Source organism: Vanacampus margaritifer, chromosome 8 (assembly GCF_051991255.1).
Source record: "Vanacampus margaritifer isolate UIUO_Vmar chromosome 8, RoL_Vmar_1.0, whole genome shotgun sequence".
Classification (NCBI taxonomy): Eukaryota; Metazoa; Chordata; class Actinopteri; order Syngnathiformes; family Syngnathidae; genus Vanacampus; species Vanacampus margaritifer.
In genome coordinates this window covers 19989977-20006962 of record NC_135439.1, presented here as the reverse complement: position 1 = coordinate 20006962, position 16986 = coordinate 19989977, and the positions used below count along the sequence as shown (strand labels likewise).

General features: G+C 40.1%; 1 protein-coding gene across 3 annotated transcripts in view; it reads left to right on the top strand.

Moving 5' to 3' along the window:
• tafa4b (TAFA chemokine like family member 4b) overlaps positions 1–16986 on the top strand; it is a 44282-nt gene that overhangs the window by 1716 nt on the left and 25580 nt on the right. Inside the window, exon 1 of one of the 3 annotated variants that reach the window (XM_077573596.1) lies at positions 15969–15982. The exons of the other annotated variants lie outside the window; for them this stretch is intronic. The gene's annotated coding sequence lies outside the window, so the exon portion shown is untranslated. Of the gene's footprint in view, positions 1–15968; positions 15983–16986 lie in introns of those variants that run through there. 3 annotated transcript variants of the gene reach the window in all.

Below are 16986 nucleotides of genomic sequence, written 5' to 3'. Positions count from 1 at the left end.
CTCTAAACAGAGTAAAATTTACACTTTGAAGAGAGTAAAATATTCAGAGTAAATTTTATTTAAAGTATTTTGTGTGTACGAGAGAATGTCTTTGGTCTCCTTTTGGATATAAGCAAACAATAGGGTGGCATAGTTCTGGTGGTAGAGTGGCTGTCTACCAAGCTGAAGGTCGTGAGTTCATTCCTCAACCCTTGTGTAATGATTTTTTTTATTTCAAATAAGCCAAAAATGTACTAAAAATAATTCATTCTAAAATTTAATTAGAATTTCTGAGTGGAAAAAAACCTTTGCTAGGTTTTTGTCATGGGATAGGCCAATTCTCTCGTATGCAGTAAAATTTACTCTGAATATTATACTCTCTTCCAAGTGTAAATTTTACTCTATTTAGAGTGAGACCAAATAGACTATTTTTAGAGCAAAATGTACTCTACAAAATATACGGTGTACTTTTGTCCAAACGAAACTCCTCAGCTCACTTGAAATCATTTCCTCAGCACCAAGATGCCAACAGATGGCACACAAAAACAGCAAGTAGGTGAGTTTTTTTGTGTGAAAAACAGGATAACCTCAAGTGACAATTTGACAAATGTTTTGGGACAGCTTGCTATCCTCTGAGTCCTCTGGTGCTACATGTCTCAACAGCCTCCTGATCTACTTACCCGAGCGAGGGCTGTTCTGTTAAGGATGACTGCCTGGGAATGAGCGTGTTGTGTGCACTTGCGCTTGTGCATGAGGAAGCAGGGCAAGGCAGCAGCAGGCAGGGCATGGGAGGTGAGAGAAATGAGCTGGAGAGACTAAAATAAGCTTTTGCATGAGGCATGTGATGACATGTACAGTGCGGTGTGTGTGTTTTTGTGACAGAGACAAGCACTGGGATGTGAGATGATGATCATGTTTGTGTGTGTGTGTGTATGAGATGCTGTTGGTGATGTTAGATGAATTAGGGTGCCGGTAGCGCGGCAGATTGGAGATCACCTCGTACCCCGAGACACACACACACACTGACTGTGATGAATAGATACTTCCTGACTGAGAGGAGATGGCGAAGAAGGGGGGAACAGAACGGAGGCGTTCTTTCATGAAAGATGGAGATAGGACTCCCATTTGTTCATAGCGGCATCCCTTAGCGCTCATTTCTCTTGAGCACTTTCAGGGTGTGTTGAGTCAGTATGTGGTCAGGCGTCGTTCAGACCTTCGCTCATCCTCATGAAATGTACTCCAGAGGAGCAGCATTCCCGTGCCTTCACAAGGAGATGCATGGTTGTAATAGAGGAAGAAGTGATATCAAATCAATGGCCTTGTGCTTATGTGAGTGTGTGTTTTCTACCGCAACCACAAAGACCTTTACTAGACAGAGGTCATGACTCATGGGGGTAGAAAGGCCAAAGTTCAGTCCTTGCTTTGGCAGGCAATAAAGACCACATTTTCTACTTTGGTGACAGGCTCAGGTTTATTTCACAAAGCCATCAGGAAACAAATGAATGTGATTCCAGGAGGTTGAAAATTTGATGGAACGATTAAAAATCATCAGTCTACAGAAGCATGGAACTGCCAATGTGGAGTAAACATTTTTGACTTTAAATCATGCACTGCACAAGTTACAATTGAACTTAATTATCGAACATATTGGTATAATCTGTGTTTAAATGCTTACAAAAAAACTTTTTTATTTAACTTGCGTATGCGCAAGTAATCCCCTGTGGCATTATTGGAAAATATGCTATGTTTCTAGCATTTAGTCTACAACTATGTTCAAACGCACTCTAGAGTATTTTTAAATGTATTAGTGTTATTATTATTAAAACATAATTGCCATTCAAAAATATTTATTCCACATTAGCAGTTCTATGCTTCCGTATTAGTAGGGATGTTTCGAGATCATGATATCCCGATATTAAAATTGCCACAATATCATTGTCGTCATGTCATGATATTAAAAGTAACACAGCTGTAAAAAGGTGAGGTCGTAGTTTGCATTCTAAGTGCAGATTCATTTCAATTAGTAATGTTTTGGCCATTGCGGCAATTATCTCTCATGTAAAGCAGTCATACCAGCAAATATATAAAAAGAAAATCACTATCTTAAGTTTTTGCACAGGATCGTGAGTTTTTTTAAATTTTTTATATTGCCTCAACCTCGCCACAATTTTGTGATAATTATCATATTGTGAGGTTCATATCGTGATATTTATCGTGTCATGATGTTTGGATATCGTTACATCCCTACGTATAAGTCACCCCTTCTTGTAAAACAAATCCTTTTATATATATATATATATATATATATATATATATATATATATATATATATATATATATATATATATATATATATATATATATATATATATATATATACAGTATATATTTCCAAGTGGTCTCACAGAGGGTGTAATCCAGAGGCAGTACAAATACTTGATTTGACCACAATGATTGTACCTTGTCCAACCTTTTTATAAATGAGTGCCTTCAATTTTCATTGAAATCAATTTCTTGTGAAAACCGCGTAAGTTAAGATCATTTATGTTTTTAGGAGAAATTATATGAATATGAAATAATACCAGTAGTCTTGGGATGTGGAAAATGGCAGTGTCTGTAGGATTTTTGTCCATAAATTCAGTAGAGTAAGTCCAACTGGTGTTGGATGAGTAGAACTGAGTCAAAATGTCTGTTCTAGTTTCAGCGAGTCCGTTTCAGCTTCTGCAATGTCAAGCACTGTCTGCCCTGATTTTAATGGAAATGAGGGGAGCCGCTTCAATTAGCCAGGAGTCAGCTATGTTCCATCTCACAACAACGCATAACTGCACAAAATGCACTATTCTATCTGCGCTAGTCAAGCACAATACCAAAAGAAAGAAAACACCAACCGTGCACACATTTACACCGACTGCACTTTGCGCTGGATAATAGATTATAGAAAATAATACATAATATGGTTAATATACATGTATTCATAATCGGTGTCACAATACGTGGCTGTGTATTTCATGAGAAAAATGAACACATTGCATTCCAACAGAATAACTCATTCCAAAATAACATTTTATTAAGGGGCGCAATTAAATCAGTACCAGTTCGATTTGGCCCTTCTGCATGTGTCGCCATTGTTTCCGTCACGCTTTGGCTTTGCAACCGTTCACTTTGCCATTGTCTCTTCAACTCAGGATTACTTTTCAAGGCAAAGCGTATTACATGACCTCTTTTTTTCCCCAAAAGTGACAACGTCAAAATGATTTCTATTCCCATGGATGTATAAAAAAAAAAGAGACCGAAAGTGCTGTAATTTGCACGCCAAGCCAGTATCTGTTGGTTTGACTTGTTTAAGTAATGCGTCCCTACTGAACACAAAAGTAAAGTGTACCTGTACTTTGGCTGGAAGGGCGTTATCAGTAGGCACAAAAAAGCACAGCTATAATTCTGACTAAACACGACTCAAATGACATATTTATAATCTTTAAAAATAAACCTAAACCTAATAATCAGTTGGTGTTGTGTAAACCCCGTGTGATGTTTTCAGAGCTCACCAAATAAAGTCAAACCTTTCAAGCGGACAACTGTAAAATTCGAATGCATGTCAGCATCACATTTCTGAGGTTCTGAGTTGTAGGTTCACTGTTCGTTGTTGCCTCTTTGCTTACTCTGGCTTTGTTCCACATTCCAAAAACATGTCTGTGGGGTTATTTGGAAACTCCAAACTCTCTAAGTTGCCAATAGCTGTTAATGTGAGAGTGAAGGCTTGCTTGTCTACAGTATATATGAGCTGCGATTAGCAGTCAACCAGTGCAAGGTGTATCCCACCTCTCACCAGTCAGTTCGGATAGTACTCCAGCTCGCCTATGACCCAATTGAGGACAAATGGTATAGTGTAGATAAAGGATGAATGGACGAGAACTGTCATTGTATATAAATAATACAAATAGTTTACATTTTTATTTCTTTTTACTGCACGAAATCACTTCCACTATTTCATTATGATGCTTATGGGGTCCATTTTGAGCACTCACATTATGAAATACATTAATTCACATCCAGAGTTTCCAGTTTCCATCTCCCTCCAACTTTATACAGTGTTGAACAGTAGTGGTCTGCCCCCAAGTGGCCCAAACACCCCAAAACACAGCAACAATAGCAAGTTCAGGGCTGTCAAACTCATTTGAATTCATGGGCCACTTTCACTTAAATTTGATCTCAAATGGACTGGATCAGCTTGTCCATAAGCTACAAAGGTCACAGATCCCTATACTGTACATATATATATATATATATATTCTTGTTTTGGGTGCAAATAATTACAACTCGATTATGAAAATATTGCTTTTTATTTTTATTATTATTATTACTTTAGTACCTTATTGCAGAGTAATCTGAAATTTCTTAACAAAAATGAGTGCAAAATGGTTACATCAAATCTCAACTAAGCCAAATTTCACAAAGTCATTTTAGTGGTCATCAGTACGCCCTCCAATGGACAAAGTTAGCAACAACAGTTCATTTTAGTGAAAAACTGCAGTTTTGGTTCTGGTCTTACGGGCCAGATTGGACCCCTTTATAGGCTATCTGGCTTGTCTGGTATGTTTGACATCCCTGACCTTGTTATTACTGGATAACCCCCCCACCCCCCAAAAAAAATCTGTGAAATAGCAGGACCGTGAACCTGCAATGAAGGGAGGTTTACTGCGTTGTTCCTTGATGAATATTCCCTGTCGTGTTTAACAACAGTTTGACAACATATAACTGACTGCAGTCATTTTTGCAAAGACCAGCTCTGCGGACTTCATCATCATCCTAGTACAAGTAGAGTAAACTCCTTCTCACCTGCCTCAAGGTGAATTCCTCCACGGCTCCAACTCACTTTGACCATGACAAATCTCCCTAAGTGATAGTAATGATTGTAATTGAACAGGCAGCGTCTCTTCCCACAGCGCTCTATCTATCACCTTGCTCGCATCTGCTGCCTCCTCTCGCCCGTGTACATATTAAAGTGTGTGTCAGCCCGGGTGACGCCGCGTCCCAGTCCGCTCCCCTCTGGCAGCCGCCAGATGTGTCCGTAACTGTGGGTGACAGTGCGACGATGTGGGCTTATGAAAAGCTCCCAGCATGCACCGCGGCGTGTTTGTCCGCCGTGAAGCCGGTACGAGGAAAGTGCAGTGGCGCTGGAGCCTGGGGCGTCCATCACAGCCACCCTCTAACAACGCGGCGCCTCGTGTCGTGAGCGACGAGGAGACTTTAAGTGTGGGAGATGCAGAGCATGAAAGGTGGGTGGGAGGGGGGAGGGCGGGGGATAGGAGGTGAGACGACAACACAGAGGGGCAGGAAAAGACCTCGGGGCTTTGAGGAGAGATTTGGATGGATGTGTGAGCGAAATCTTCAACAGAGAGGAATATGGGTAGTCAGGACTGAGGGCTGATCTGTCAGGGGAGAGAGTGAGTTTGTGTACAGGCGTGTTGTATGCGTGCACTCCTTATTGTGTGTTGGAGGTGATGGCTTTGTAATGAAACCAGCAGGCAGCCAGTGATCGAGTGTCCCTCTAGGTGGCTGACTGATGTCAGTCACCAGTGTGCGGCAGCGTCCCTTGGGGATGGCTGCTTGGTGAAGTGTGTGTGCCGTTAGTCCACATTCATCAACACTGCTGATTTAGCACTTTCCACAATTAAATAGCCTCTGAGTAATGCCTGATCCGCTTTTTCCACAACTGTGTGGTAGCGGGATTATATGTGTGCTTGTGTGTGTGGACAAGGTTTTTGCAGGAAACGAAAACTAACAAAAAAACTAAAACTAAAATTGAGAAAAAACTTCTTCTTCTTCTTCTTCTTTTTTTTTAAGCAAAAAGTAAAACACTTAAAAAAATAAAAAAAATAAACTGACTGCGACTGCATTTTACGTTTACAAAACTAACAAACATGAACAATAACTAGAGCGAGCAAGACTGGGCTAATTTGGGGTCAAAATTAGAATTGTTTGAAAATGGCATCATAAAACTCCAACAAATAGAATTTCTCAGGCCAGGCACTCTGATGTTATTTTAAGTCAATAGCAAATGGCAAAATGGCCACCCGCTGAAATGTATAAAAATGGGTTGATTTTGCTGCTCAATTCCTATTTGACAAACACAATATTAATCAGAGTTACGTGTTAGTGGGAGTGCAAACATATTATTATCTATGAAAGAAAAAAATGGACATGACTCCCCCTTTAAAATAATATTTTTTGTTGATTTTTTACTACACAATACTTACTGTGAAAATACCAAAAAAAACTAAAACTAATACTTAATCTATTAAAAAAAACACAACTAAATGATAGTGATAAATTAAAAAAACTAATATAGACTGACAAACTGAAAACTAAATATAACTACCTAAATTTGAAAACAAAATTCAAAACAAAATATGAAATAAGTATAGTGAAAATTCCAAAACTATTTTAACCCTGGTGTGTGTGTGTATGTGGTTAGAGGCCCTTTATTGTCTCAGGGGAGCCGCGTGAAGAAGATGTCATGGTCGGGAGACCCCCAGACAAATTAATTCACTTATTGACACACTACTGACACGTCTCAGTGACTTTGTAAAATGAACAATTGATCAGGCTTCAGTCCTTGTGTCTTTGTCTCTCTCTCTCTCTCTCACACTCTATCACTCTGACCTCTCTCTCTCTCTCTCTCTCTGACGTTCCGCCAAACTGACCACTCACTCCAACCTCCTCCTTGTCTTTCTCTTCCCCTTACTCCTTCCTTCCTTCTCTGTCAAGTTCGCCTTTTCCTCTGGCCTTTCAGTTGACAGGCATGGCACATACGGTAATCAATACCATTATGTGCAAGCTCATCATTAGCAGCAGATTGGATTGGTGTAATCAAGTTGTGGTTTTGTCTCAGTATGTATATGCATAGAGACTGCAAGAGAAGGTATTGCTGTCTGTGCATGAAACATACAGTCCCTTCCAAAAGTATTGTCATGGCAAGGTCAATTCCTTTGTTTTTGATTTCACTGAGGACAATTCTGGAATCTACAAAACCATTTTGTTGGGCAAATGACCCAAAACACGCTGACAACACAACAACGGACTTCATCAGTGGAAGGTCTTAGACTGGTCAATCACTAGATTGTAATCCAATAGAGCATGCATTCTACCCCTGTGAAGGCAAAATGCTTACTCCTTCTGTGTGATGCGCAGAGCTCAGCAAGTTAGCCGTCAAAACACACATGACCTTGCACACATTTTTCAAGTTGAGGAAAACTATTATATGTTGACGATATAGCCAATTTATGACAAATTAAGAGGCAACGTAGACGGAGTGTGTCAGTTATTAACACACAAAGACCATCCAAAGTCCAGCATCACTTATAGTCCTTTCAGATAAAAAGTTAAGAGCACAATGTGTGTGATCACTGTGTGTGATAAAGTAAAAACTGTCATATGTGAGGTTGATACGGTATATCTCTCATTTTTTTCTCTTGTGGGGAAGCAATAAATGAGCGGACTGATCCTACAACTGCAATGTTACCTACAGTATGTTTGCTTGCTACGCTTCAGTTTCTACTCCTTTGTCATGCTCACAACTTACTTATTTATGGAGCATGGTTATAAAAAATACAGTATTTGGGAATTATTAATCCTACTCTCATGTATTGATCAGAGTTGGGATTTAAGGTTTTGGTGGGCCTCACAGGATTATCAGATTTTAAATTGGATCTTGTAGACACTACACTTCCACATTAAGATTCTGTAATCTCCCTTAATGTTTCCCCCCACTAGCAGGCTTGGTTTCTTTTTGTGTCTGGGAGAGAGAGGGGGGGGGCGTGGGGGGTGGCTCAATAGTCCCTGAGAGGGTCTAGAAACGGCGCTGATATCGATGAAGACTTTGTGTACACAGCATATCTTAATGCCAAATTGCGATCCTCTTTTTCCCCATTTCTAAAATTCTTTGTGTCAATGCACCCATAGCCAAAATGTGAGTAAAAAAAACTATGCACTAAAGCCCTTTTCTCAGGTGTTTGAAGGAGTTGCGCGGCAACACAAACTTACGGCTTTCCAACGTGCCCTAATTTGGAAGTGATGACATAACATCCTACCAGGAAGTAAAAACTGAGATTTTGCTGCTGGGTTAGTCCGGACCTCGACAGGATGTATCATTGTTGCGAAAGAAAGAAAGAAAGAAAGAAAGAAAGAGAAAAACTTTAAGAGGACACGAGAAACAGAAAATAATCAATGACTTGGTGGGAACTTGAATAGTGTGATTCCCCCTCGGCTTTTTTTCCCCAAACACAAAGTCATCAGAAGGAGCCCCCGTTTTGAAAACATGGAAGACATCAAGATGACCAAGATGATGGAAACTGCATTGATCTAGAAAGAATCCTTCCAGGGTTGCATGAAGGCGTTGCAAAAAATGTGTTGGACTCCAGCGGAATTAAATCAAAGTTCCATTCCTGGAACTTTTCTGACACAGCTTGTGTATGTCATTGATTGCATTTCAATGACGCCTGGCTCACAGTGACAGCCTTTACTTGATCCGTGCACTTACACTGCACTCACATTACTAGATATCCGATTTATATCTGATCTTTATACTTGTTTGTTGGATGCCTGATTCGGATGGGAAATTATATCTGATACCATGCACCTTTTCAGCTTGCAGTGTCATAACGGCCGGAGTTCGAAATCCGAACTGAGACACATTGCCTCACATGAACACTGTAGATGAAAACATTTGGACATTTGAAAATAGAACACCTAACAATAGAATATTACCATTACACTTAATTATTTTCAAAAATAATCTATCCTACTCTATCACAGTCTTCTACAGAATTTAGACACCTTGCACCCATGTGTTCTGGTTTACAGTGTCTTTGTGAAAAAATTCAGCACAGGCGAATACTACACAAGGTTTCATATATTTTATTCTAAATCTAAACATCACATAGCAGGCAGCAAGTAAAAAAAAAAAAAAGTAAAAAGACAGCAAAAGCATACATTTTGCAGTGAGCATTGAAGAAGCCCCGTTGTAAATTGTGTGTGGGCGTGTATAGTCATCTCGTCGTGTCTTCTTTATGTTCTACCTTTCTATCCATCATGCAGTGTAGAGGGACACTGACATTTAAAGGCCCTTTATTGCTTTATTAGAGTGTGCAGGATTTACGCATCTGCCTGTCTGAAGAGCTTGTTCTGATCTATGTCGACCAACGCCGGCTGTCTGAGCTTTAATCGACAAACGTGTAAAGAGGGAACCTGGGACCGGACTGCGTTTGTGCTCGTGCTTTCAGCCAGCCGGTGTTTATTAGCCAGTTAGTGTCCGTGTTTTTTCCTCCCATAAAACAAACACCGCAGCCTACATCGGTGTCCTCTCCTTCACCAAGTGGAGAGGTTATTAAAAGACGGTAATAAGACAAGCAAGTGTGCTAGTGCAAATGTGACAAGCACTCGGGCAGGCCAGATGCTGAAAGGATACACAGTATGAGCCTTCTGTTTAAAAATTGTAAGGTGACTTTAAATTTATCAGTTCAATGTAGTTTGTTGAGTATTTACTGTATACAGCACATCAAGGCGATTATGTATGTGTGAGCTACCAGAGAAGTGGGTGCACACTCCATCTATCCATTTTCTATGGCACTTAAGGTTGCAGTTCAGCTAGATTCTACAAGACCCTTTATTAACATGTCAAAAACCCATTGGATTGTCATTCTAACGTTCTAAATTGGTTTGAAAGAAATGGTTTGTATATGTTATTTGGATGATGTCAAGAGATCCTGAGAGGCATGGAAAGCACAGCAGATGTCCGTGGCGACCAGTCGATTTTGATGCCTCAGAAAAATAAGTTGCTGATTGGGTGATGACAGTCAATGATTGACAATGGACATGGCCCAAAAAATTCAGTTTGGGGGAAATTTGGTGTGGGGGCTGGGGGGTAATGTGGGGTGGTGTTTTAGATAAACCAACACGCCTCTATCCCCTGCAATGCCCCACCACGCCTACTTTGAAACCCTAACCCTTGTATAAAACCATAACATGAAACACTAACCATAGTTTAAAACACTAAATTGAAACTACAACTTGAGTTTGAAACCCTAACGAGACCCTAACCCAAGGTTAAAACCCTATTGTGAAACCTACCCTAATGCTAATTTGAAACCCCATATCTAGATTTAAAAAAAAAAACTTATTCGAAACCATAGCCCAAGTTTAAAACTTTAATTTGAAACTCAAACAGTAGTTTAAAAATCCTAATTTGAAACCATAAGTCTAATTTAAGACCTAATTTGAAAACCCTAACCACAGTATATACAACTAATTTGAAATCCTAATCATATCTTAAAACCCTCATTTGAAACCCAAACCATATTTTAAAACCGTAATTTGCGGGCAGCAAGGCAGGGATGCAGCAAAAAAAAAAGAAAAGAAAAAGTGATTTAATTCAAAGAAAAGGCAAGGTACTAAGGCATACAAAAATACTAAAACAAAGTCCAAAACAACAATGGTCAAACTCCAAACAAACACTGTGAAAACTTACTTAAATTTGGCAAACAACTTGGGGTTCAACACAAACAGTAATGCGCTCAGTAACAACAGACAATGAACCCACAAGGACTGAAAGAAAGCAAAAATATAAATACACATACTAACGAGACAACGAGAGACACCTGGACAAGACACACGTGGCTGAGGGAGCTGATTGGATGACACTAGGGACGAGGATGACAAGCACAGGTGAACATGATAAAACTTGACGAGACATTGACAAAGGGAGACACACAGAGTACATGACAAAATCCAACTAAACCAAACCAAAAACTCAGACCATGCCAATAACCCTAGTTTAAAACCCTAATTTGAAACTCTAAGTATAGTTTAAGGGGAAACTGATGTCCCTCAATCCCACCTGGATTTGCTGACCCTTCAATATACCTGTAAATACACGATAGTCAATGAACATGTAACCATGAACAATATTGTCAACAAGGGGTGGAAGTGAGGTGGGGCAGTTGATGTGGATGCACATTATAACCCCTCAGATGGATGCCCGGGGCCACTTTCCCGTTGGCCCCACCCACTGCCCTGATCAGTATGACAGCTTGCGCAACAAGAATGGAAAGTGGAGGCCGCTTAGCTGAGTCGTAATGGCACCTTTGTGCCAAGATCATTCTCTGGACTTGAAAGTCGATAGCACAGCCAAGTAATGTTCCTGCATTCAGAATCTCGCAAATCTCCCTCCCCTTGCTCTCCCCACTCGACCGTTTCACCACACAGAGATTGTTCTAGCTAATTACTTGTTGCTTTATTGGAGGAAACCCATTGTAGTAGTGTGCCTCTAGATGGAGGCATGTAAACAGGTTTGATGTTATTACAAGTCTCTCAGATTACTATTTTTAATTTTATAGTAGTTTATTCTTATACTGTATGTACAAATTTGGGTTACTTCACCGCAGTGGGCACTAAACTCGTAGTAAGCTGAGGATGGTCCGTATGTTGAGGTTGTGGTTCACATTAACACATTTGAGTTTGTACAGAATTCTTGTTGATCAATTAATCCGCATTTCACTAAAAAATGTAAAATAAATGTAGTAGGTAAATGTCAGTCAATACCACCATGGGCTCTGCATTTGTTGACAGTGCAGCAGTGCTCGAGCATAAAAACTACGATTTTGCATCTGAAAGTAGACTAAACTTTTCAGCTGCTGGAACCACATCTAACTATTCGCGCAGGGACACAATTTTGGTGAATTTGACAAATTCGGAGCTCTGTAGTGGATTTCATTCATTATTATGCATGGCAACCGCGTACATTGAACCCTCTGAATCTTTGCAGAAATCATTTGTCAAATCAGAAAGTATAACAATTATTATTATCATCAGTTTTCATTTTGCCCCCAAGCAAATGTATTTGGCCTCACGGCTTAGTATTACAAGCCCAAACTGAAGATGACTATCTGAAGAAATGCGAACCGCTTCACATATCAGTCTTTTGGGCTTGGTGCTCTTGACAGTTTCATTTTCAATATCTTTCCAACTGTTTTACACTGATATGCCCTTTGTCTGCTTGATTTGCAGACTATTGGTAAACTGGCACCACTCGTGTGCGGTTGTCGTTCTCACTGAGTTATTACTTCCCTCAGATGTACACAAAATAGTGGAGCGCAAACAAAGCCCATAATAACAACCTTGCTGGCATTTTTGGGCTACAACCTGGGATTCCAATGTTTTCTGGCATTGCATTCCCAAAATATACATGTTAGCGGAATTGAAGATTTTAAAGTATCCATAAGTGTGAATGTGAGTAAGAAGGATCTTCTCCAAAAGTCACCTGGGATAGGCTCCGGCTCACCCTTTAACCCCTGGGCGTTATATTATTTTGAAATGGCTTGGTCAGAACCAACAAAAAGCCAAAAAATGGACAAATAACGCCAAGGGGTTAAGTACCCTGATGAGAATAAGCAGTATAAAAAATGGATGCAATATATCACTGATAGGACAGTAGTAGTTCAAATGAAATCGATTTTTGGAAAGCGATAGTTATGTTTCAGCATGTTTATGTTCTTTTGGACATCTGAAACTTATGGCATCAGTACAATATGGGGTGCAGTGGTTCATCCATAAAATCAAGGGCCTAGGAACCAGAGGGTCATAATTTGAATCCTGCAGTATAGACATAATAAGTAAATAAATAAATAAATAAATAAATACTACTACCACTACTGGTGTTAATAGAGATGCTAGTCTGCACCCGGAATACTTTTGTGGTGCTGTTGAACAAGGTTACCACACTCAACTCATCACTCTAACATTTCTCCTTTCAGTGCCTTGTGTTTGGACCGTTTCTATGTGTGCCGTGGAAGAACAAAATGTATAGCATAGTGTATATTGAGTTTTCCCATTAGAGATCATAGTCAATATAGGAACAAATTGTGCTGTTATTATTATTGTTGTTGTTGTTAATAATAATAATAATAATAATGATAATAATGATAATAATGATAATAATAATAATAATGTCTCCTTTTTTCACTTAAGAAACTTGGGGCGCGAACTAGCGAACCACCAGGCTTCTCGTTCTGTCTCCCTGTGTAGGTCGGTATTTTTCGTGTTTCTCCAACAGGTTGTGACTGTGAGGACAAATTCTTTGTGTGTTTTTACATACTTTATCACCATCATCATCCATCCATGATCAAATATATTTAATATTGGCCAAGCAACCATGTTGTAAAAAAAAAACATCCAATAGCTCGCCAGTCACGTCTCCATTATGCATGTCATTTCATGCTGCTTTGTTTTTGATGAAGACCTTTCTGATGGGACAGAATAGGTCACTGAGGCTCGAAGTTTCATTTGGGGATTTCATGTGCGCATGCAATGCAATGCCCTTGTAACTTTGCAGATGTGCTCGCGGAGCGCCAGCAGATAATGCTGTTTGGATGCAGGGCACACAGATATGTTTGTGGCTGGGGTGGGATTGTCTCATTGCATGTCAATGAGCCCCCTTGGCACTTGTGTGTAATGACTGCACGCCTTTAAAGTCACAGCTTGAGACGCTGGTAAAGAGTTGTTGTCCCATTGTTTGCCAGTGTGGCTCACTTTATTTTGGTAGGTGTGCGCGTGTGTGTGGTAGAATAAGTGCTCTTACTTAACTTTCCCCTAACCAAGCCGAAAAATATTTTTGCCCCTTTATGAGATTAACTGTACATTAATTTTTACATTAAAGATTTGAGGAACTAGCACCTTACTTGGCCCAGACCAAATCCAAAGTCTACAATACGATTGGGTCCACCATAACAAATTATGTTCAAACACACACACACACACACGCTCTTTTAATGAGTATCAGAGAACAAACCTGATAAAAATGCACACCATGGCCCTGCCTTTAAAAAGAGAATAAGAAATGGGCTACTGCGCTTCCATGCAGCATGCCTAATCACTCAGCAACGCAACATACGCATCTTGCATATTCCTACAAAATGTACAGGAATGGAGCGTATACAGTATGAGCGCCAATATGTAAATTGCAAACAAATATACACAACGCTGCCAATCTAGAGCACAGAAACATGTGCATAGTGCACATTTCAAAGTCGTGACAAAGCTTCAGCTTCCTGCAATGAATGTGACAGCTCCTCTGCTAAAAGCAGAGTAGAAGGCACCCTATATAAAAGAAGCCATTCATTTTCCTCTATGTGCACACTGTAACAAATTGACTGTAGAATTGACAGGAAATAACTGGCAAAAAAAGTTGCCAGCTAATTCTTGTAAAATCTCAGTACATTACTGTTTAAAATTTTTTACAAGTATTTACTGTATATAAATTAGTTACTTACTGTATTTATTTACTTTTATAGCAATTCACTTGTAATCTAGTTTACAACAATTTCTTGGATTATACATAATTTACAGGAATTAGTCAGGAAGTATGTTGTTGTAAAATCCATCCATTCATTTTCTTAACTGCTTATACCTCAAAAGGGTCACCGGAGCCTATCCCAGCTGGCTTTGGGCAGTAGGCGGGCATACACCCTGAACGGGCTGCCGGCCAATTGCAGGGCACACAGAGACGAATAACCGTCCACAATCACATGCATGCATGTCTTTTTTTAGAATGTGGGAGGAGACCGGAGCACTCGGAGAAAACCCACACGGGCACGGGGATCGAGAACATGCAAACTCCACCCCGGAAGGCCGACGCCCGAACTCTATCTCACGCCCTCAGCACTGTGAGGGGGACGTGCTAACCCGTCAGACACCCTTGTTGTAAAATCAATCCTCGTTCTGCAGCAGAGTGCATAAATGAATGTTAGCTGTAATGTTGCCTGTTTATCGGAGAAATGCGATGTGAAGACAAAGCAGACTGTCCTCGCGCTAAATTATTACTCTTGTCCTTGCTCCGGTGACAATACAGGGTCCACTATTTGCTTCTTCTCCTGTAGAGATACCCGCCAAAACAATCTTTACATTATTTACCTGTAATCCACATATATACATGCCAAAACATAGTTGCTGTAAAATATATAGTATTTTACCGCTAATTATACAGCAAATTACTGTACTTTGTTTTTACCCATAATGCACTCATTTTTTACCCATAATGCATTGCTGTATACAGCTAAATACTGTAAAATTAAAAAACAAGAAAATGCTGTGATTTTTTACTTCAGATTTTACAGAAATGTGTTACAGTGTATTTTATATTGTACTTGTTATTATCATCTTATTTCCTTACATGCTTTCAGCCTTGCCTTCTCTTGCTCATTCTCCCTCCTTCTCTCTATGCTTGATGCTGTCATACCTTTCACAATTTCTCCCACTCATCTTCTCTCTCTCACTACCTGTGTCACGCATCAATATAGTATTGAAACACTGTCACACTTGGTATTCACTCAGTGCTGCTGCTGCTGTGTCACATTTCTGTACCCGTTAGTTTCTACAAGTATACTTTCTACACACACACACATCTGTTCTTGTTACCTTCAGGTTGTGTTGTCACCCTAGTCTGCTGATTTATTAGTTGAGATTTCAGCTCCGGTCTTCCGGTGTAAAGTTGGCATGCTCTCCCTGTGCTTGTGTGAGTTTTATCTTCCTCTCACATCCAAACAACATGCATGTTGGATTCATTGAAAACTTTGAATTGCTTTTAGGAGAGAACGTGAGTGTGAATGGTTTATTTATACAGTAGGTGCCTTGTGATTGACTGTCCAGATGAGATAGGATCCAGCTGACACTGACGAGGGCAAGCGCTATAGAAAATAAGCCCTATCTATCTATCTATCTATCTATCTATCTATCTATCTATCTATCTATCTATCTATCTATCTATCTATCTATCTATCTATCTATCTATCTATCTATCTATCTATCTATCTATCTATCTATCTATCTATCTATCTATCTATCTATCACAAAACCCCACCTCACTGTCTCTGATGCTGTTCGTTATATCACCACTAGGGGTCAGTAGCACGACGTGGACTGCTCACGTTCGGTTGAAGATGACACCTTCCTCGTAAATTCGCAAGCATTTGCAGCAAGCTGAGTTGAATTTTAATGTGGCATGATGAATAATGAAGGCTTAAAGAGGGGAAGACATTTCGTTATTAATGTGAATCTTTTCATTCCGTTTGCTGAGTTAGTAGCTTTGTAAAGAGAGGTGTGTTGACACACTTCTAAGTGGGATGCTAATTTACCCTGCTTGAGTGTGCCACTCACTAGGAGACGCTCTGCTGCTGACTACTTGTCTCTCAGTTTGAATTGCAAACAAGATGTGTGCAAATGTATGTAGTGTGTGCAACATGCTCAAAAGGTGTATGAGTGATGAGAGAGTTTCATCATCATGATCTGCGGGTTTGGGGCCCGTTGAATGATAGCTAGTCTATTTTTTAAGATTTATATCAACACACGTCCATCACCACCAATGTGTTTGTGTATGTACAGTAAGTACTTGATGTGTGTGCGGGGGGGATGTGCACATGTGTGTGTATGAGAGTCCAAGCTTCATCATGTCGAGAGTGGGGATCACATTGAGCCTGGGGGTAGGTGAACCATTGTAAACAATGGATCTGACAGAATCCAGACCTTCATATATCTACCCCTGTGTGTGTGTGTGTGTGTGTGTGTGTGTGTGTGTGTGTGTGTGTGCGCGTGCGTGCGTGCGTGCGTGTGCGGGTTTATATCAAATCAGGGGGAACATTTTCTGGGTTATTACCATCATTGTGGGGACCACATGTCCTTGTGGGGACATTTTGGTGGTCCCCATGAGTCCAAACCTCTTTTTGAGGGTCAAAACTTGGTTTTAGAGTTTAGGTTTGAATTGGGTTATGGTTGAGGTTAGGGTAAGGAATGAGGGTAGACAATCATTTGTTATGGTTGGGGTTGGGTGAAGGGGCTAGGAAATACATTATGTCAATGAGATGTCCCCACTAGACTTGTAAACCCAACATGTGTGTGTGCGCACGCATGTGTGTGCTTTCATACAAGGCCATTGGATCCTACTGAGGAACCTTAGGGCAG